Source organism: Delphinapterus leucas, chromosome 2 (assembly GCF_059928025.1).
Source record: "Delphinapterus leucas isolate spDelLeu-1000000601 "Yukka" chromosome 2, BTC_Dleu_Yukka2, whole genome shotgun sequence".
Classification (NCBI taxonomy): domain Eukaryota; kingdom Metazoa; phylum Chordata; class Mammalia; order Artiodactyla; family Monodontidae; genus Delphinapterus; species Delphinapterus leucas.
Window position 1 is genome coordinate 117,707,165 of NC_143130.1, and position 23,749 is coordinate 117,730,913.

Sequence of the window (23,749 nt, forward strand, 5' to 3'; positions counted from 1 at the left end):
ATGAGCCAAAGGCATGTCATCTGCAAAACTCACATGCAGACCTTCTCCATCCCAACCTGAGGCTCAGAGAGTCTCCAGTCCCTCAGAGGATAAAAGTCCTGTGGTCATTTTAGGCAAAAATTCTAGCCTGGTCAAAAAGCCAATCTCCAAACTCACATTCAGTTAAAACTTCTCTCTTCCCCAAACTGGGACCTACCTCTGCTAGGAAAACTGCTGAGAATGGGATGCATGGGCCGTAGTCAGCTCCTTCTATGCCTCCTCCACTGTGCCCTCTGTTGCCTCTGGGTCCCCCAGGGACCAGGAGTGCTAGGAGGGAAAAGAGATAGGGAGAGTGAAATCTTCTTCCACTGGTGGAGTTGTAATCCAAAAGCAGGCCTCAGCACAGCAGACACACAATTACCAACACTTCTTCCTCACAGGGGAACCCTCCTCCCCACCAAGGACCCTGATGTAGTCACCACTATAGATGGTACTGTTACCTAGTCCGAGCTCATACTGCTCGCCACAGGACAGGCCAGTAAACTGAGAGACGAGTTATTGTGGCAAGAAATAGCAACTTTCAGGGCTTCCCTGGTGGCGCAGTGGTTGAGAGTCCGCCTGCCAATGCAGGGGACACGGGTTCGTGCCCCGGTCCGGGAGGATCCCACATGTCGCGGAGCAGCAAGACCCGTGAGCCATGGCCGCTGAGCCCTCGCGTCTGGAGCCTGTGCTCCGCAATGGGAGAGGCCACAACAGTGAGACGCCCGCGTACCGCAAAAAAAAAAAAAAAGAAATAGCAACTTCCAGAAAGCTGGCAGACCAAGAAGATGGTGGGCTCATGTCCCAAAGAACCATCTTGCCTGAGTTAGAATTCAGGCTTCTTTTATACTAAAATGGGCAGGCGTAAAGTCAAGCATTTCCTGGTTCCCATCAGCCTTCGGAGGGGATGTGTTAATTTCTTCCTCCCTGCAGTCATTCATAGGTGGGCCTGGTCAGGATGTTTCCAGTGAGCTAAACAAAGGTATTTTAGCTTAGTGCTCATTACCTGGGAGGCAGAGTTCCCAGAAATTGGCCATTATGTATAATTTAAGCTCACAGGCAACATCCCTTTAGTGGTTAACTTGTAATAGAATACAAAGGTTCTTCCCTATTCTGGCCACAGATGCCATCCCCTCAGCTCTAGTGTCCCTACTGTCCACCTCCAGACTCTTGATGCTGGGTTCACCTTGCCCCTCCATGAGATTCTCTTTATTATGGTAAAGTTCCACTCCCTCTGTCATGGGTCCTCACCTGTTCACACCTTAGTTCCTGCACCCACGGGAGTCCAGCTCCTCCATCAGTGCCTTCTTGCTTCATTCTGCCAGCTCTTGTGAAAACAGGCACCAGTCCCTCCACCTGAAATTCTGAAGGCCCCCTGATTTGGCTTACTATGCTGGGGGAGACAGCTCCCCCATCCCCGAGGAAGACACACTGACAACTCTTTCTCCAAAGGATTCTCACTGTCCACCCCCATGATGATTCTCCCTCCTCTTCCCCCTCACCTGAAGCACACGAGGGGTGAATACTGGCCACACCAGTTCCACGGTCTCTTAGCACATCCCACATAGGTGGTCCAACGTCTCACAAGGAAGTAGGGACATTTGTCACTGGCCGCAGTATCTGGGGAGACACAGCTAACATCCAGTTACATTAGTCAGTCTCTTAGTTACAAGTAAAAAGACTCAATTCATCTTAATGAGTAGAGGTTTGAGATAAGAATACTGGTGGAAATAAGGAACTCTAAAATACCATGGCAGCCCAAGGACAGACCTTGGCTCACGACAACTAGAATGCAGTTTGGAGTGTGGAACAGATCTAACGACCAGGAACTCGACAGAGCCCCCACTCTGTTTCTGCTGCCATTTCTCCTTTTACTCTCACACACATGCCAGCTCCCACTCCAAACATCGTTCCCTGGAACATAGTAAAATGGGAACAGGTGAGAGTTCCGTGGTCAAATACATCTGGGAAACACTGAGTTAACAGTGTTTAGACAAGTTTCTTGCTGTGGGATCTTCAGAATCTTTAAAATGCTAAAGCACCTTGTGACTCTCCAAGAGGGGATATGCATGTGGTGTTTCCCAAATGCACTGGCCTAGGAAGTCCCATTCAAGGAACATCTGTTACCATGATGGCTGGGAGCGCTACATGCCCTTCCTCTACCTCTTGACTTCAGCTTACTTGTGGCTTTGAGGCCCTGTGGCATCTGCAGAAGGCCCTCTCCATGTATTTGCAGCTCCTGCTCTCAAACCCACCGACTCTCTCTACATCTTGATCCTCTTAAAGACAAAGAAATTGCTTACTCCAGTGTGGTCACCATCTGGACAGTTTGGGCAGATGTTTGGCATTGAGTCATCTTAGAGGCCATTGACCCATCTGCAGCCTGACTCACCTTGGCCTGCGTGCCCACCCCTGACCAGGAGGGTGGAACGAAATATGACCTCCCACCCTGAGCAGGAGACTGTGAAGGGGACAACACCAGTGATGACCTATACACACCACAGTCTCTGTAAGCCCTTTGTGACAGCCAGTCACTAACTGAAGGCGTATAACTGGGAGACTTAAGTCAAATAAATGTTTTTCATGTGCCTTGAGAGTCCCCCCCAGCCTAGTGAAGTATACTGTGATCAAGATGGTACCAGGCTAGATACAAACTACTATATATAAAAAACAGATGAACAACAAGGTCCTACTGTATAGCACAGGGAATTACATTCAATACCCTGTGATAAACCACAATGGAAATGAATATGAAAAAGAATATATATATCTCAATCACTTTGCTATACATCAGAAACTAACACAACATTGTGAGTCAACTATACTTCAATTTTTAAAAAAAAGACAGAAGGGAACATACTAGAAATACAGAGAACCTGTATTTGCGGAGAATTAGACTCCTCCAAATCTTGATTTCAAAATAAATAAATAAAAATAAAAAAGATAAAACCAGGCTCCATATTAATGCCTCTAAGTTTCTTCACTGTAGAGGTGAGCCACATTTTAAGTTCACAGAGCACTGAAACTGTGTGTGGGTGTGTGTGAACTCTGTAAGAGATGGAGTACATTTTAAGTATATACAGTATATACGTTTAAGTATATATGTAACATTGACTTCTTCCCTCAACCCACTATGTAGCTCAGAGTCAAGGGTAAATTGTTTCCATGCTTTTGTTTTTGATACTTATCCATATGCTTCATGTCTTTAACAGCTAGTGGCAAACCCATTGTAAATGATTTTTTAACTTAATCCAAAGTAAAAGAATGGATGCAAAACTGCTTTGTAGGCTTCTGTTTTTACAAATGCTTATTGGCAACACTGAATTTAAAATGTCTCTAGGTGGGCTTTCATGTCCCTGGCATGAGCTTATGCAGCCCTGTTCCAGTTAAATAACTCAGCCCTAATCTATTAGAACTGGGAAGCATAGTGAAGCTGGGATTATTTTGGAAAATCAAGAGAGAGGTTTTTTCCCAGTTTGTTGGTTTGTTTCTTGAGAAGAGGAGGAAAGTCACATTTGCTGAGCACAAGATACTGTGGGATGCCCCTTTCACATAAAAATATTATAATAATAATAACTCATCCTCCTCATCTTCACCTCAGCAGTCACATTCAGCCCATGAGAGAAAAGTACTGGTTCTTTAACCTCATTCCACAGATTGGATCATAAAAATGCACCTTCAGGGATTCCCTGGTGGCGCAGTGGTTGGGAATCTGCCTGCCAATGCAGGGGACACGGGTTCGAGCGCTGGTCTGGGAGGATCCCACATGCCACGGAGCAACTGGGCCCGTGAGCCACAACTACTGAGCCTGCGCGTCTGGAGACTGTGCTCCGCAACAAGAGAGGCCGCGATAGTGAGAGGGCCGCGCACCGCAATGAAGAGTGGCCCCCGCTTGCCGCAACTAGAGAAAGCCCTTGCGCAGAAATGAAGACCCAACACAGCCATAAATGAATAAATAAATAAATAAATAAATAATGAAAATAAAGGAATTCCCTTAAAAAAAAATGCACCTTCAACATTAGAAAAACATGAGTTGGCCAATGTGACTAAATGTCAATTTTAAAAGTCATGTCCTCTTCCGGTTGCTCCTTCATAGGGCCATCTGTGAGCCATAATTAACATACAATGTCAAGACAGAGGACTCCCCAACCAGGAGAAGGTTAGTGCAGTACAAAGTGCACGGGCCTGGCCTCAGATAGACTAGCTCCATGACTCTGAGCCAGTGTGCTAAATTTTCTAAGCGTCAGCTTCCTCTTATAAAATGGGGAGTGTCATATGTAATGTTACGACAGAGGCTGTGTAATAAAGGACCTGCTCTATGCCTAGAACACGGTAGTTTCCAATAACAGTGATGGTGTTTGTAGTGGAGGTGATAATAGTAGAGATATCTCTTTGGTTGTCTTTTTTTTTTTTTTTGTCTACCCAACATGCCTTTCCTCCATGTTCTAAAACCAACAGCCCCATTTCTTTGGGTAACTGCCCCCCGAGTTCTATGCAGTTCTGGATGAAGTCTCAATCAGAGTTCTCCACCCCTCGACCATAGCAATGGGCTTCTGATCTTAGGCCTTTGTAGTAAGTGGTGTTCCCCTTCCTCCTGGATTGAGGGGAGCAGGGAAGGGGGAGAGCAGGTAGGACAAATGAGTAGAGCAGAATGAATCAGAGCCTTTCCTCAGGAGTTTACAGAGAGATGTTGAGAGAGAGAAGCTCTCGGTCTTCTGGGGTGGCTGCAGCCATGCCACCCTTCACCTCCTGCACACAGGGAACACATCTTGAAATAGGAGAGAATGTGGCCAACACAGACAGTAGCAGAACAGAAAGAGAGAAAAATAATAATGATAATAATAACATTTGTATCCCTGGATCCAGCTCTACCCCTAGATTTACCAGTTAAATAAGTTAATAAATTCTCTTTTAGGCTTAAGCTAATTTGAATTGAGTTTCTACCCTTTGCATTAAAAGATTCCTGTCTAATATAAATATACTATCTTTTGAAGTTGTTTTTGTTTTGCTTTGTTTTTTCTTTTCTTTTTTTGTTTTGTTTTCGCTTTTTGTTTGTTTTATGTACAAAGATCTAGCATTGTTTCTGGGGTAAGGTAGATATGTTGGGTGACTCATTCCACGAAGTTCACTTAGTCCCACTTAATGAAGCCGATATCCTTGGGGTACTATCAGAAACACTGGCAGCACTTATGGAGGCGGCATTTTCGGTTCAGATCAGCTGGCTTGAGCAGCCACTGCAAGAGGAGAACCCTGGCTGAATTTTCTCATATGGCTCCAGGAGAGCTGCCCGTGACCCATCTTGTTTTCTCAGGTGCAATGAGACAAAAGGCTAACTATACTTTTTAAAAAAGGAAGAAAGAAAGAAAAAGAGGAAGAGGACTAGACGAGAGAGCACAGAAGCAATACCCAGAGGCACCCTCACACACTCATTTCAGCACAGAAAACGGAAGCCCGCAGGGTCTGCATCACTGCTGCACCGCAGTGAGCAAAGGCTGGAGCAGCACAGCCACTAAATCAGAAGCAGGCGACCTGCTGGGGTACACAGAACACCACGTGGCATCACTGTGATTTCTTGCCCATAGCTTAGTCAGTGGAGGGAGCAAGGTGAACCTCGACCCTGTTTTCCTGGCCACAGGTGTCCCCCTGCCCCACCCCAAGATAGGGAGACAAAGGCCAGCAAAGCTGGAGGAGTTCATAGGGACCATGTTATGGTGGCCTCACTGTGAAATATAAAGGATCTTGGATTTTCTCCAGGAAGCCATGGGAGCCATTGAAAGCCTTTTTAAGAAGAATGACATTTTTGTGTTTTTGAAAGCTTTCCCTGGCCTCAGAATGGTGCCTGGATTGGAGAAGGACAAAGCTGGAAACAGGGAGACCTATGGAAAGCTTTAGCAGCAATCAAGTGAGTACTTGAATAAAGACAAGCTAGCAGTGACAGAGAGTAGAGAATGTATATTTAGCAGGTGAAATCTATAAGACTTCATGATTGACTGGGGTAAGGTAGGGGCATGGAGGTAGAAAGAAGGAAGGAACGCAAACCATATAGTCACCAACTGACTTCAGAGGTCCAGAAAGAAGGTCTGGCACTAGGTGTGAACGAAGGGAAGGCATTCATGCTGGCCATGCTCAGCTGGAGAATCCACGGGGATATGAAGGCAATGATGTCCAGTAGGAAATCAGGTGATCTGAGTCACTGCTTCTGTGATCATGGACATGTTACTTAACTTTGTAGAGCCTCAGTCTCCTTATTTATCAAGTGGGAATAATCTTCCCTAAGGAGAAATTTTAAGTAATTTGTCCAAGTCAGCCCAGCATAAAACATCACCCTTAGAGAGGAAGAATTGATAGAAAATCCTACCTACTCTGAGGGTGAGATTCCTAGGAGGTCGCTGGTCCTGGGCTTCCCCAGTCATGCCCCAACTCCTGCCTTATCCTAGGGAAGCCCAAAGGCTTGAGTAGCTCAGGCTTTGTCCTGAGGGATACTCTTCGTTGTGGTGCGTGGGCTTCTCATTGTGGTGGCTTCTCTTGTTGTGGAGCACGGACTCTAGGCGTGGGGGCTTCAGTAGTTGTGGCACGTGGGCTCAGTAGTTGTGGCACACGGGCTCTAGAGCGCAGGCTCAGTAGTTGTGGTGCATGGGCTTAGTTGCTCCACGGCATGTGGCATCTTCCCGGACCAGGGCTCGAACCCATGTCCCCTGCATTGGCAGGTGGATTCTTAACCACCGCGCCACCAGGGAAGTCCCTGTAACTCAGTCTTTTTAAGCGTTTGGACCCGCCTTTGGGTCTTTGAGTCTATTGTTCTTTCTCACTGGAGCATCCTTCTTACACTGGTTTGCCTATGGAAATCCTTTGCATTCTTTGAGACTTATTTCCTATCACCAGCCCTGTGATGTTTTATCTGCCTCATCTCCCTGGAACAAATCTTTCTCCCTTTAAGTCACCAGATTGTCCCTTAAGTCGCTGAAGTCTGTAGGCCTTACCTATCATGCTAGTTGACACAACTTGCAACAGTCTGAATTTAGACACCATTGAGGTGTGTGCCAGTTACTAAGCTCTAGTCTCTCAGCTCCAAACCCATCTTTCTATGCTGTGCCTTGTGGTGCTGGAACTAGGCATCTGCAAACCACATTTCTGCCTGGCCAGCAGTCTCCCTGTCAGGTTCCACTCTGATCAAGGGAGACTGGGAGGTTGGAGAGAGAGAAGGGACTCCTGTCTGCTCACAAGTACTGTGAGCGTCACACCAGCAATGTGTCTGCCTCCACCCCCATGGAAGTATTTAAATCCAGTTTGCAGTTTTTCCAACACGTGTAACACTAGCCTCATCCCAGCTGATGTCTCCTTCCTAGTGGTCCGGTTCTCAAGCCCACAGGGATCCTTCTCCAAGCTCAGAGATGCTGGTCCCAGTAGAGCTGTGGCTGCCCCTGAGGCCTGAGCTCCACCCACAGGCCCCTCCTCCCAGTGTCTAAATTTTAGTAATGCTAGTCTTTGCTGCCCAAACCCTGTGAGTGGTAGTTGCTTCCTGCAGTTGCTGTCTCTGTGATGCGTTGGTGCTCTTTTCTTGCCTTTTCGCTTACTTAGTTAACAACTTTATATCTAGTTAACAGTGTATATATGAAATTCTCTTTGTCCAAACAATTGTTATGGTTTATGACTTGACAATGACGGTACAAGGTGCTTTTAATGTAAGCATAGAATTGGCTTGGATCCATATGTTTTATAGGATCAATGAGTCATTTCTGCCTGGAGGGGGGGGTCCCAGCCCCTAAGTATCTGGCCCTTAATGTGAGTCTGTAACCCAACCCCTAAATGCCTGTCTACCTTGATATAGTACTTAGGCTGCCTAGGCTACCAGCACAAGTTCTTTCCAGAGTCTGAACCCCAGAGCAGGCCCCATTCAAGGAGAGCCCAGTGGAATAGCCTAAGGCAATGGGACATGCACCTGCCTCTTGCCTTCCTAGACTCTGTGGGGAAGAAAGGGGAGAGCCCCTAGGCAGAAGGCCAAGGGTGCATATAGGGTTCCAACCATACCAACAGTAGAGAGGGGAGGGTGGCGACACCCTAGTGGACCATGGATACTAGACAAAGCCCGGTTATTTCTTATCCTGCCCTTCTGCCTAGGGACCCTCCCCACTGAGTCTAGGAAGGCAAGAGGCAGCAGAAAAGTTTACTTGTGTTTTACTTGTACCCTACGTAATTGTGTCTCATTAAAAAGGTCCTTTCATTTGGAGGAAAAAAACTCATCTGTTTCCAGTTCCACCTCCAGAGCCAACCAATTAGTCCTGAACCAGCTGAACACAAATGGTGACCAGAACATAGTGCCTATCCCCAAGGAGCTTCAGTCCACTGGGAAAGGTGACAATAGGTTTGCGGGGGGGGGGGGCTTCTTTTTTTTTTTTGAGAAATCTTTTAGCATTTTTAAAAAAATATTTACTTACTTACTTACTTATTTATTTATTTAGGCTGCGCCGGGTCTTAGTTGCAGCATGCAGACTCTTAGTTGCGGCATGCAGGATCTAATTCCCTGACTAGGGATCGAACCCGGGCCCCCAGCATTGGGAGCACAGAGTCTTCTTACCCAATGGACCACCAGGGAAGTCCCCAGACAATAGGTTTTTAATTAGAATACAGGTTTGGATGCATGAAGCAGAGACCCAAAATTGCAGTGAGTTAAATAAGATTTATCTCTCTCTCGTGAAACAGCCCAGATAAAGGTGTAGGGCTGACAGATCTGCTCTATTCCATGGGGTTGTCCAGGGACCAAGGCTCTTTCTACCTTGTTGCACTACCATCCTTTGAGGGTTGCCATTGTCCACAAGCTCTAAGATGACCTGCTGTCATGTTTACATTCTACTCAGCACAGTAAAAGAAGAGAAAAAGAAAGGGCATGCCCTTCTTTCTGGAAGCTATACACATTACTTTCCCTCACATCCCAAATGACCAGAATAGAGTCATATGGCCACAACTAGCTGCAAAGGGTACAGGGAAATGTAGCCTTTATTCTCAGGGCAACCATGCACCCAGCTAAAAACTAGAAATTCTGTCTGTACTTGAACCGGATTGCAAGGCAGAAATAGAGACACAGATGTAGAGAACAAACATATGGACGCCAAGGTGTGAAAGCGGGGGGGTGGGATGAATTGGGAGACTGGAATTGACATATATACACTAATATGTATAAAATAGATAACTAATTTTAAAAAAAGAAAAAAAAGGAATTCTATCTGTACAGAAGAAAGAGAAAATGGATATTGAGGGGAACTAGTGGTCTGTGTCATAACAGACAATTATAATAATGTGGAAGGTGAGGTATACTGAAGAAAGGGCCTGAGAAAGCCTGAAGGAGTCTTCATTTTCCTGTGCCCAAGAAATGCTTAACATAATTTTATTTAATAAATCTGGACAAACACAAAAGCAAATAGGAGTTCAGATGCAAACTGAACTGAAATCAAATACTACCCAGCAAAAGCCATTGGAAAAAATATATAAAATGTATCATTGTGGCAGGGCTGAACATCAGTATATAAGATCTTCTCTTCTTGCCCCAGCTACTTTCTTGTTTTACTGATAATAGTAAATCCAGTATTACCCATGATTCAATGTTTTAAAGAACATGCCAACAGGCTTTCACTTCAGACAAGCCAGAAGCACAAAGAGCTTGACTCTGAGTGTTCCTCAAATTCGTATGTGATGACGTCTTTAAACAAGAGGGATCCAGATTATCACATCCTCATTTTTACTAATGACTAAGGTATCTTTCAATCCTGGGACATACAGAAAAATTAGTTTTGGCTTCTCCTAACACAGGGTTTTGCTACTGCCTAGGGTGTTGGTCAATGATGCCTGAAGGATGAGACAGTTTGAAGTATTCCAGAGGGTCACCAATAACAGATATTTCTTTTTCTCTCAAATTCATTAAAAGGGAAACCAAATGTCTTGGCTAAGGAAAGAGCTGACCTACTACTAAATTTATAGAAGAAAACACCTCTTGGCCAACCCAGAGCTCCTTGAATTAAAAGGGAAGTGCAAGGCCACTGCTTTTGTAGATAACAAATCGGTTCAGTCAAGGAAAGACTGTAGATCTGACAAGGGAAAAATGGCATGCTCAAGAGAAGATGAATTTTTACCATATTTCATTATAAAAAACCACAATGAAAGAAAAATGACTTCATCAGTCCCGTTCTAGGAGCCCTGGCAATGCTAAGGATAAAAGGAGAAAGCCTCTGGAACTGGCTTCCTGTCATACAGGTTGCATCCATCAATTCAGGGCAGCTTCAGAGAGGCACATGCAATCACCGCTGACAGTGGATAAATCACAATTATCAAGACCTTATTAGCTATTGCCCTAGAGTTAAAGAGGGTCATTTGCCTCTATCGGGTAGCAATCGATTGCTTTGTATGGGCTACAACTTATAAAGCCAAGGTCAAAGTATGGTGATGGAAAATTAGGTTAGATATCATAAATCCTCCAGCGCCAATCCTTCTTATCTGAACGAGAGTGCTATAAACTATTAACTCTGAAGACAGGTTTGTGGGAAATGTAACAGAATCCAAAATCATAGCAAACTTTCTGATGGATGATACACTACACCAGAAAAACCTAGAAAGACTGACCTTTCTTCACTTGATAAGAAGAAAAGAAAATTGAATTCACCCTGCTTTGATGCGCATGGTTAATTCTTCAGACCAGCAAGTACTTATCAAAAAGGGGAGGGGGAGGGGAGGGAGACACCTTATAGAGAGAATATTCGCTTATTTCCCCTCTTCACCCCTTGCTATGATCCAAGAGAACCCATGCCCTAAATGAATGGCTCACAAGTAGCAGATACCACGAGGTAGGCACTGATGAAAGTGAGGGGATGATTCTATCACAGGGTCTTTTTGTCTCTGTACCTAATCACCAAGAAGCAAACTACCAAAAAAAAAACAGAAACAAGATATAATTCTCAACTACCCAAATAAAAGATGTAACTTTTTAGATTGTTAGAAAATATTAACAATATTTAACAATCAGTAAACTGAGGTAAAAGCTATTAATATATGCTGTTACTTACACCATTCTTCCAAGACTTCTGAATTACTGAAAATATTCCAATTTAAAAGTTGAAAAAATCTTGTCATAGTTGGTACTAAAGTAAAAGCAGCTGTGATTTAATTCTAAAAATAATTTTATGTGCTCCTTGTTTTTCTGTTTTTTATATAGCTTTTTACTTTTGCCTTTCTTACATCTTTTTACTTTTAAACCTAGAATTGTACCAAACAGAAATATTTATAAATAAGCATTTTCATACTGTTCATAACAAATATTCAATAAGTGAACCTACCTGTGTCCCATGGCAAGTTTTTTGGGGGGTTATTTTTCGGCTGCATCGGGTCTTAGTTGCGGCATGCAGGGTCTTCGCTGAGGCATGTGGGATCTTTCGTTGCAGCATGCAGGCCCTCTCAGTGAGGTGCAAGAGCTTAGTTGACACACTGCATGCGGGATCTTAGTTCCCTGACCAGGGATTGAACCCACGTCCCCTGTGCTGGAAGGCAGATTCTTTACCACTGGACCACCAGGGAAGTTCCTTGTTTGGCAAGTTTAAAAAACACTGAAGAAGATAAGACACAAAGGCAAAAATTAACATCATCTCCAATGACTGTCTTTAACATAGTTGAATCAAGCAAGAAAAAAATGAATCAATTTTCTAAACTTTTACACAGCTGAAAAAGCATAAAGTTTTATTAAGCCCATGAGAAATGACAGATATAAAAGCATAAAGTTGGGCTTTCCTGGTGGCGCAGTGGTTGAGAGTCCGCCTGCCAATGCAGGGGACACATGTTCGTGCCCCGGTCCGGGAAGATCCCACATGCCACGGAGCGGCTGGGCCCGTGAGCCATGGCCGCTGAGCCCGCGCATCTGGAGCCTGTGCTCTGCAACGGGAGAGGCCACAACAGTGAGAGGCCCGTGTACAGCAAAAAAAAAAAAAGCACAAAGTTTCATTAAGTCCATGAGAAATGACAGGTATTTTTCAAATGAGTCTTGTTTAGAAATGTCAGAAGTTAGAGATTGTCCTTAAAAACAGTGAGCAGGTCTAGAGGTGGAGTCAAGACGGTGGTGTGGGAAGACAACAAGTTAGCCTCTCCCCACAACTGGGGTGCCTGCTGGCCGCTGGTGGGGGACTCTGACCCCCAAGGAGATGGAAGGAACCCCACAATGAACTGGTAGGACGTAGGGGGACTGAGGGGGGAGGGGAAGTGGAGGCCAGACCGGATCTGCACCCCTGAGGCTGGGGAGATCAGGAGACTCAGGAGGGAGGGACTCTCTGGGAGGGACTCTCCAGGAAGAGTGAGAGACGAGCAGAGGGCAATTGCCTGGCCCACTCAGGCCAGGGAGCCTGCTGAGCTCCCAAGCTGGTACCCCTCTTCAGAGCCCCATCCAGGCTGCGTGGGTCCTGGGGGCATAGGAGGGTGGCCAGGGAGATCAGGAGAGGCAGGCGGGAGGTGCCCTCCAGGAGGAGCAGCAGAGGAGTGGAGGGCGATTGCCCCGCCCACTCAGACACGGGGAGCCTGCTGAGCTCCATGATGAGGTCCCCTGCCCTCTGAGACCAGGGGTGAGGGCACGCCTGGGACCCTTCTGTTCCTTGAGCCTAAGCCCCACCCTCCACAGCCCCCAGGGCCTTTTTCAGCCCTGTGGGTCCTGAGCATTGGCCCCGCCCACTACCCAAACCTCACCCTTGCTTAGGCCCCACCCCCCACAGCCAAGGCCCTTCCTCCCCCCTTTTTGTTTTTTCTTTTAGCTCCTCCTCTTTTTTACTACCGTGGTACTGATGTACCTTCCGGTCATTGATTCATCTATATTTTTATTTTTATATTCATCCTAACATATCTGTTAGTTTCCTAGTCTAATTTTATTTTTTACTTTGTTATTGTTCTTTTTTTTCTTTTCTTTTCCTTGCCACCCCACATGGCTTGCAGGATCTTGGTTCATGAGCCTGGGGTAATGCTGAAGCTTTTGCGGTGGGAGCTCCAAGTTGGAACCACTGGACTAACAGAGAACCTCAGACCCCAGGGAATATTCATCGGAGTGAGGTCTCACAGAGTTCCTCATCTCAGCACCAAGACCCAGCTCTACCGAACAGCCTACAAACTCCAGTGTTGGAAGCCTCAGGCCAAACAACCAGTAAGACAGGAACACAATCCCACTAATTAAAAAAATTTAAAAAAAGAGACAGCAAAAAAATGTCACAGATGAAGGAGCAAGGTAAAAACCTACAAGACCAAATAAATGAACAGGAAATAGGCAATCTACCTGAAAAAGAATTCAGAGTAATGATAATAAAGATGATCCAGAATCTCAGAAATAGAATGAGACAGATTGAGACAATACAAGAAATGTTTAACAAAGATCTAGAAGAACTAAAGAACAAGCAAACAGATGAACAACACAATAACTGAAATGAAAAATACACTAGAATGAATCAGTAACAGAAAAACAGAGGCAGAAGAACGAATAAGTGAGCTGGAAGACAAAATGGTGGAAATAACTGCAAAGAAACAGAATAAAGAAAAAGAATGAAAAGAATTGAAGACAATCTCAGAGACCTCTGGGACAACACTAAACACATCAACATTCGAACTATAGGGGTCCCAGAAGAAGAAGAGAAAAAGAAAGGGTGTGAGAAAATATCTGAAGAGATTATAGTTGAAAACTTCCCTAACATGGGAAAGGAAATAGTCACCCAAGTCCAGGAAGCACAGAGAGTCCCATACAGGATAAACCATAGGAAACACACACCAAGACACATAGTAATCAAATGAACAAAAAATAAATTCAAAGAAAAATACTAAAAGCAGCAAGGAAAAAACAAAAAATAACATACAAAGGAATCCCCATAAGCTTATCAGCTGATTTTTCTGCAGAAACTCTGCAGGCCAGAAGGGAGTGGCAGGATATACTTAAAGTGATGAAAGAGAAAAACCTACAACCAAGATTACTCTACCCAGCAAGGATCTCATTCAGATTTGGGGAGAAATCAAAAGCTTTTCAGACAAGCAAAAGCTAAGAGAATTGAGCGCCACCAAACCAGCTTTACAACAAATGCTAAAGAAACTTCTCTAGGCAGGAAACACAAGAGAAGAAAAAGACCCACAAAAACAAACCCAAAACAATTAAGAAAATGGTAATAGGAACATACATATCAATAATAACCTTAATGTAAACGGATTAAATGCCCCAATCAAAAGACACAGACTGGCTGAATGGATAAAAACCCCAGACCCATATATATGCTGTCTACAAGAGACCCACTTCAGACCTAGGGACACATAGAGACTGAAAGTGAAGGAATGGAAAAAAGATATTCCATGCAAACGGAAATCAAAAGAAAGCTGGGGTAGCAATACTCGCATCAGATAAAATAGACTTTAAAATAAAGACTGTTACAAGATATAAGGAGGAACACTACATAATGATCAAAGGATCAATCCAAGAAGATATAACAATTATCAATGTTTAAGCACCCAACATAGGAGTACATCAATACATAAGGCAAATGCTAACAACCATGAAAGGAGAAATCGACAGTAACACAGTAATAGTAGGGGACTTTAACACCCCACTTACACCAATGGGCAGATCATCCAAACAGAAAATAAATAAAGAAACACAAGCTTTAAATGATACAATAGACCAGATAGATCTAATTGATATTTATAGAACACTCCACCCTAAAGTGGCAGAATACACTTTCTTCTCAAGTGCACATGGAACATTCTCCAGGATATATCACATCATGGGTCACAAATCAAGCCTTGGAAAATTAAAGAAAACTGAAATCGTATCAAGCATCTTTTCTGACCATAACGCTATGAGATTGGAAAGCAATTACAGGAAAAAAACTGTAAAAAACAAAAATACATGGAGGCTAAACAGTGTGCTACTAAATAACCAACAGATCACTGAAGAAATCAAAGAATAAATTGTAAAAATACATAGAAAAGGGCTTCCCTGGTGGCGCAGTGGTTGAGAGTCCACCTGCCAATGCAGGGGACACGGGTTCGTGCCCCGGTCCAGGAAGATCCCACATGCCACGGAGCGGCTAGGCCCGTGAACCATGGGTACTGAGCCTGCGCATCCAGAGCCTGTGCTCCGCAATGGGGAAGGCCGCCACAGCGAGAGGCCCGCATACCGCTTAAAAAAAAAAAAAAAAAAGAAAAAAATGGCAATGAAAACAAGATGACCCAAAACCTATGGGATGCAGCAAAAGCAGTTCTAAGAGGGAAGTCTATAGCAATTCAACCTCACCTCAAGAAACAAGAAAAATCTCAAATAAACAATCTAACCCTACACTTAAAACAACTAGAGAAAGAAGAACAAAGGCAACCCGAAGTCAGTAGAAGGAAAGAAATCATAAAGATCAGAGCAGAAATAAATGAAACAGAAACAAAGAAAAAAATAGCAAAGATCAATAAAACTAAAAGCTGGTTCTTTGAGAAGACAAAAAAAATTGATAAACCCTTAGCAAGACTGATCAAAAAAAAAAAAGGGAGAAGACACAAATCAATAAAATTAGAAATGAAAAAGGAGAACTCACAACTGACACTGCAGAAATACAAAGGACTATAAGAGACTAGTACAAACAACTATATGGCAATACAATGGATAACCATGAAGAAATGAAAAAATTCTTGGAAAGGTACAATTTTCCAAGACTGAACCAGGAAGAATTAGAAAATATAAACAAACCTATCATAAGTAATGAAACTAAAACTGTGATTTAAAATCTTCCAACAAACAAAAGTCCAGGACCAGATGGCTTCACAGGCAAATTCTATCAAACATTTACAAAAGAGCTAACACCAATCCTTCTCAAATTCTTCCAAAAAACTGCAGAGGGAGAAACACTCCCAAAGTCATTCTACGAAGCCACCATCAACCTGATACCAAAACCAGAAAAAAAGATCACCAAAAAAAAAATTATAGACCAATATCACTGATGAACATAGATACAAAAATCCTGAACAAAATACTAGCAAACAGAATCCAACAGCACATTAAAAGGATCATACACCATGATCAAGTGGGATTTACCATGATCAAGTGGGATTTATCCCAGGGACGCAAGGATTCTTCAATATACAAAAATCAATCAATGTGATACACCACATCAAAAAATTAAAGAATAGAAACCATACGATCATCTCATTAGATGCAGAAAAAGCTTTTGACAAAATTCAACACCCATTTATGATAAAACCTCTCCAGAGAATGGGCATAGAGGGAACCTACCTCAACATAATAAAGGCCATATATGACAAACCCACAGCAAGCATCATACTCAATGGTGAAAAACTGAAAGCATTTCCATTAAGATCAGGACCAACACAAGGATGGCCACTCTCGCCACTCTTATTCAACATAGTTTTGGAAGTCCTAGCCACAGCAATCAAAGAAGAAAAAGGAATACAAATTGGAAAAGAAGAAGTAAAACTGTCACTGTTTGCTGATGACATGATACTATACATAGAAAATCCGAAAGATAACACCAGAAAACTGCTAGAACTAAGCAATGAATTTGGTAAGGTTGCAGGATACAAAATTAATGCAGAGAAATCTCTGAAATTCCTATACACCAACAACAAAAAATCAGAAAGAGAAATTAAGGAAACACTCCCACTTACCACTGCAACAAAAAGAATAAAATACCTAGGAATGAGCCTTCCTAAGGAGGCAAAAGACCTGTACTCAGAAAACTGTAAAATACTGATGAAAGAAATCAAAGATGACATAAACAGGTGGAGACGTATACCATGTTCTTGGATTGGAAGAATCAATAATGTGAAAATGACTATACTACGCAAAGCAATCTACAGATTCAATGCAATCCCTATCAAACTACCAATGGAATTCTTCACAGAATTAGAACAAAAAGTTTTACAATTCGTATGGAAACACAAAAGACCCCGAATAGTCAAAGCAATCTTGAGAAAGCAAAACAGAGTTGGAGGAATCAGGCTTCCCGACTTCAAACTATACCACAAAGCTACAGTAACCAAGACAGTATGGTACTGGCACAAAAACAGAAATATAGATCAATGGTACAGGATAGAAAGCCCAGAGATAAACCCACGCACCTATGGTCAACTAATCTATGACAATGTAGGCAAGGATATACAATGGAGAAAAGACAGCCTCTTCAATAAGTGTTGCTGGGAAAACTGGACAGCTACATGTAAAAGAATGAAATTAGAACACTACCTAACACCATACACAAAAATAAACTCCAAATGGATTAAAGACCTAAATGTAAGACCAGATACTATAAAACTCTTAGAGGAAAACGTAGGAAAAATATTCTTTGACATAAACCACAGCTAGATCTTTTTTGACCCACCTCCTAGAGTAATGGAAATAAAAACAAAAATAAACAAATGGGACTTAATTAAACTTAAAAGCTTTTGCACAGCAAAGGAAACCATAAACAAGACAAAAAGACAACCCTCAGAATGGGAGGAAATATTTGCAAATGAAACAACTGACAAAGGATTAATCTCCAAAATATACAAACAGCTCATGGAACTCAATATCAAAATAACAAACAATGCAGTTTAAAAATGGGCAGAATACCTAAATAGACATTTCACCAAGGAAGACATACAGATGGCCAAGAGGCATATGAAAAGATGCTCGGCACCACTAATTATTAGAGAAATGCAAATCAAAACTACAACGAGGTATCACCTCACACCGGTCAGAATGACCATTATCAAAAAATCTAGAAATAAATGCTGGAAAGGGTGTGGTGAAAAGGGAACCCTCCTGCACTGTTGGTGGGAATGTAATTTAATACAACCACTATGGAGAACAGTATGGAGGTTCCTTGAAAAACTACAAATAGAACTACCATATGACCCAGCAATCCCACTCCTGGGCATATACCTTGAGAAAACCATAATTCAAAAAGAGTCATGTACCACAGTGTTCATTGAAGCACTATTTACAATAGCCAGGACATGGAAGCAACCTAAATGTCCATCGACAGATGAATGGATAAAGATGTGGCACATATATACAATGGAATATTACTCAGCCATAAAGAGAAATGAAATTGAGTTATTTGTAGTGAGGTGGATGGACTTAGAGTCTGTCATACAGAGTGAAGTAAGTCAGAAAGAGAAAAACAAATACCATATGCTAACACATATATATGGAATCTTAAAAAAATAAAAATAAAAGGCACTGATGAACCTAGTTGCTGGGCAGGAATAAAGAGGTAGACATAGAACATGGACTTTATGACATGGAGTGGGAGGGCAAAGCTGGGGCGCAGTGAGAGTAGCATTGACATATATACACTACTGAATGTAAAATAGTTGGCTGGTGGGAAACAGGAGCTTAGCACAGGGAGATTGGCTAGGTGCTCTGCGATGACCTAGAGGGGTGGGATAGGGAGGATGGGAGGGAGGCTCAAGAGGGAGGGGATATGGGGACATATGTATGCATATGGCTGATTCTCTTTGTTATGCAACAGAAACTAACACAGTATTGTGAAGCAATTATACTCCAATAAAGATCTATTTTTTAAAAATAAGTAAATAAAGAAATCTTCTAGCCAAACTAAAAAACAAACAAAAAAACAATGGGCAATGAGAATGAATCTGATAAATTCTACAGGCCCAGAAATGGAAACATGAAAAATGTACATCCAAAGCTGTCTCTGAATTTTCAGCTAGTTGAACAATCCTTGACACTAAATCAAATTTAGCTTAAATCAAAACTGAATTTTTCTATAGATTTCCATAGAGATAAAAGCAGGAAGCTTCAGAAACACATCGGTATGACAATTTAAACTTTAAAAAAAATGTATTTTCTTCACATATAAGGTAGGCACACTAACCCTCTGACCCTTTGAAAATAACAGGAATACGTTAAAGGTACTGGCAAGGATTTGCTCACCATCCATTCAAAACAGTGGTGTTAACACACCACCAAACCCCTAAGTGATCTCTCCTTTTCAATTATGAATGATTCGTTCTTTCAGAGGTGAAGAAGGGTAATGTTGGAAGACATGAGATTTGTCTTGTATAATCAGGAGTGTCCCAATAGTTTTCTGTTTTTCTTTTTTCGATACGCGGGCCTCTCACTGTTGTGGCCTCTCCAGTTGCGGAGCACAGGCTCCGCACGCGCAGGTTCAGCGGCCATGGCTCATGGGCCTAGCCGCTCCGCGGCACGTGGTCCCCTGCATCGGCAGGCGGACTCTCAATCACTACGCCACCAGGGAAGCCCAATGTCCCAATAGTTTTAAATCAGTTTGATGTCTATTTTTAGATAGAAAAATCTTTGCCTTCCAAGGAACATTTCAAAATCATCAAGGAATGTGCATACTGCACTTTATACTTATTAGGAAGGAATACTTTAACCAATAACCTTTTGTAAGTAAAAGCTGCAACATCAAATCATACGTGAAGCAAATCTTAGGTGCAGAACTATCTCCACTGCTGCGAAAAGTGCAAAGAAAAAAAGAAAAATCAAGCTTTGCTAACCGTTCAGGCAAATGCCACGTCCGCAAAACCTCAGAGGCAGGGTCTTGGTCCCTGGTAGAGGGTCTCCAAAGATACCATCATTCAGTTCGACATATGTAAGAAAAGGAAGGTCAAGGCGCCCTTCCGCAACCTTTACGAAAATTTCCCAAGAATTCTGCCTTTGCCCCAGGGTGGAGCAGTCGTTGGGCATTCTCCTTGACATCCCCCAGGGAAGAGGAGGTGCCCGCGACTGTCTCTCCTCAGAGCCGGTCCGGCGCTCCCAGGTCGCACCAGCCCAGCGTGAGCAGGCTCCCACGTGGCGTGCGCGGGCGGGCTCCCACGTGGCGCCCGTAGCCCGCCCACAGCCGGCTCTACACCCCCGGCCGGCGCTCTGATTGGCCAAGGGCGGCGGAGCGTCTCCGGAGCCGGCAGCGACTCGGCCAAAATGGTCGGGCGCTGGACAAAGCGTCGCAGCCAGGCGGGCAGCTACCCGAGCAACCGGTCCCGTGCGTGGGCCCCATGCCGGCGGTGAAGATACCGCCGGGCGCCTCGGTCGCGCAATCCCACGTGGTCCCTGGTTAGCGGCAGGCACCGTCACCCTCCACCCTATGTCAGGTAGCGCTCACCTCAGCGCTCGAGGCGCCTCCACCTTCAGCTTTTTGGGCTTCGGCTCCTCCTCAGCCGCTGCCATTTTCACACTCCCACGTCACTTAAGCTCCAGCGCTCGCCGGTATGACAACTTTAAAGGGTTAAACATGTATTACTATCATTGGACACTATTATCTCCTAAAATGATCCACTGGAAATGCTAGATTTATCATCTGCTACTACATCTCAGAGTCCCACTAGCCTAACATAGTTGCAATTACTCAGTGACAATGTTTGTTCTAGTAATCCTTCAGTTTTAAGTATAATTTTTGACCAGAATCTTGTATTTCAAAATGCTGGGATCCTCCACTACTGTGTCAAATTAAAAATAAAACAAAACCTTGGTTACACTGCTAATTATAATAAGTTTTAGAAGATTTGGGGAAGTATAAAAGCTTTCTAGATTTAATTACATTTTTACATTATTTATGCTGAGGATTTAGCAAAAACAAATTAGTAACTATAAGGGAAAAATTGTCCTGGAAATGTAGATTCTTCTGCTAGCTAAACTTTCACGGTAAATAATAAAGCTTTTTCTTTCCAGGCTCCTAACTAAAGGACTGATGTTTCAGGAAGACTCTTTTTTAAAAAGAATTAAGTATGGGAGATGTCAGGAATGGAAGGCAAATTCCCAGCAACCCAAAAGTTGGGCAGCTGGTCTGTAAAGCAAGGAGAGATATCCAATGGTTCCACAAGATGAGAGGTGAGCTGTGAAGTCCCAGAAAATCCCTGCAATCTCACCAGGACTCAGATACATACAGGTCTTGCTAGAGAGAAAGTCCAGATCCCACTCTGAAAACATGTGAGGCCAGTGATGAACTAAAACAAGTTGCAGTAAAAGTGCACACTCAGCTCAGTGACAGATCAGATTGACTCGTCCACTCTAGTAGCCTGGTATTTACCCTTCTGAAGGTGAACAATATTTACTTCAGTCTCTTCTATTCTTTTATATTAAATGCCCAGAATGCAATTAAAAATCAAAATACATATGGAAAAAACAAGAAAATGTGGACCCATGGTCATAAAAGAAAATAATCAATAGAAACAGACCCTGGCCTTACCCAAATGTTGAAATTATCAGACTAGGACTTTAAGATAACTATGGTAAAAATGCTGAAGTACCTAATGGGAAAGATGAAAATATGTTTGAAGAGATGAAGACTTTCAACAGAAACATGGAAACTTTTTTTTTTAAGAATCTAATGGAAATGCCAGAAATGAAAAATATGATATCAGAAGTAAGGAATTCATTGGATGGGTATAACCACAGATCGGACAAAGTAGAGGATAGTATCACAGAGCCAAGTTTAGATCAATATAAGTATCCAAACTGAAACAGAGGAAAAAGAGAGAGAGAAAAAAAAATAATAATAACAGAACAGATCTGTGGGAAAATATCAAATGGTCTAACATTAATGTAATTGGAGTCCCAGAAGCAGAGGAGGGAGAAAGTGAAATAGAAGAAATATTTGAAGATACACTGGCCAAGAACTTCCCAAAATTGATAAAAGACAACAATCCAAAGATTTAAGACTCTCAGTGAATTCCAAGCAGAATAAACACAAAGAACTGACCTAGTCATAGCAAAATCAAATTTCCAAAAATAAAAAATAAAAAGCAGATCTTAAAAAGAGCAGCCAGAGGAGCGAGGGGTGGGAAATACATTATATACAAGCAGGAAAGGACACACATAAAGGCTGATTTCTCCCCAGAAATACTGCAAGTCAGAAGACAATGGAGAAATTTCTGTAAAGTAATATAAGAAAGATAAAGGTCAACCTAGAATACCATATTCAGTGAAAATATCTTTCAAAAATGAAGAGGAAATAAAGATATTCTTAGAAGATAAAAGTTGAGAGAATATGTCTCCACAAGTTTTACTATGAGAAATGTGAATGGTAGTTCTTCAGCCTAAAAGGAAATAAAACTGACAGAACTCTAGTACTGCAGAAAAAAAATAAAGGGCAAAAGAAAGGATAAATTATCTGAGTAAATGTTTAAAAAAATTTAGTACCTTTATTTTATATATTTTCTTCTCAAATTTCTATAGAAGACCATCGATTTTTAAAGCAAAAATTAAGAAATTGAGAAGCTTATAGTGTATACAGCAATGAGAACATAAAAGGCAGAGTAGGTCAATGGAATTGTGCTGTTGTAATGTCCTTATACTCTTCATGAAATAGTCTGATATTAATTGAAAGTAGATTATAATAAAGTAAACATGCATGTAATACTTATTCCTACAGCAGGTTATTACCTAAAAGTTTTGCCTTAAGTTAAATCTGACTTTCCAATAGAAACAATGGCATTAAAAGAAGATGGGGCTTCCCTGGTGGCGCACTGGTTGGGAGTCCGCCTGCTGATGCAGGGGACATGGGTTCGTGCCCCGGTCTGGGAATATCCCACGTGCCGCGGAGCGGCTGGGCCCGTGAGCCAGGGCCGCTGAGCCTGCGCGTCCGGAGCCTGTGCTCCGCAGCGGGAGAGGCCACAACAGTGAGAGGCCCGCGTACCGCAAAAAAAAAAAAAAAAAAAAGATGTTTTCCTAAGGACTCAAATTCAAGGCCTCCCTCTGCTGCCCACTGCTGAGTATACTTCGTTGTGGCAATGCCCCAAATTGGCAATGCACAGCCTGAGAGGAGGTGGTCTCCCAGAGCCCGCCCATCCTCGATGCTCCCCTCAGCTGATCTAACATGTCTCCCCATCTCCAGGTCAAAACCTCTGAGGACATTCCTCTAACCACTTCACTCTTCACCCTTCTCTCTCCTACAATCCACGGCTCTCCAGCCTATTGTTTTGCTGCAAAAACTTCTTTTGCACTTCTAGACTTTTGCATTTGTGTGCCTAGATGGGATGATTCTATAAATCTATTTTGCAACTTTTTATGTGTCCTTTGTTTTTTTTTTTTACTTTGCAATGTATTCTGGACACCTTTCCAAGTCATTTCAGAGAGGTAGCTCATTCTTTTCAATAATTGTGTGGCATTTCACTGCATAGATGTGCTATAATTTATCAATTCCTACTGATGAACATTTGTGATGTTTCCCATTTTTTAATATTAAAAACAATGCTGTAATTCTCAAACACTGCTCGTAGGGGTATAAATTAGCATAGCAGAATGGATAAACAAATTGTAGCATATATTCATAAACTGGAATATTCACTATATGTGAAAATGAATGAATCACAGTTATAGGTAAGAGCAGGATTAATTACATAAAAAAAGAAGCAAGACATGAAAGAATACTTAAAGCATTTTCCATTTATATAAATTTCAAAAATTGGCAAAACTATATTATTTTACAGATGCATACACAGGCGATAAAAATTTAAAGAAAGGGAAAACATTATTAGCAAAAAGTCAAGATAGTGGTTACTTGTAGAGGCTGTGCTATCCAATATAAATATAATGTGAGCCACGAAAGCAAGCCATAAATGTAATGTTACGTTTTCTAGTAGTCACATTAAACAAAAGGAAAAAAGAGGTGAAATTAGGTACTTCCCTGGTGGTCCAGTGGGTAAGACTCCGTGTTCCAAATGCAGGGGGCCTGGGTTCAATCTCTGGTGGGAGAACTAGGGTCCCACA

General features: G+C 42.6%; 1 pseudogene; it reads right to left on the bottom strand.

Moving 5' to 3' along the window:
- Positions 1 to 1,662: 1,662 nt before the first annotated feature.
- On the bottom strand, positions 1,663 to 11,333 carry LOC149750265 (small ribosomal subunit protein uS14 pseudogene; annotated as a pseudogene).
- Between the last annotated feature and the right edge of the window lie 12,416 nt (positions 11,334 to 23,749).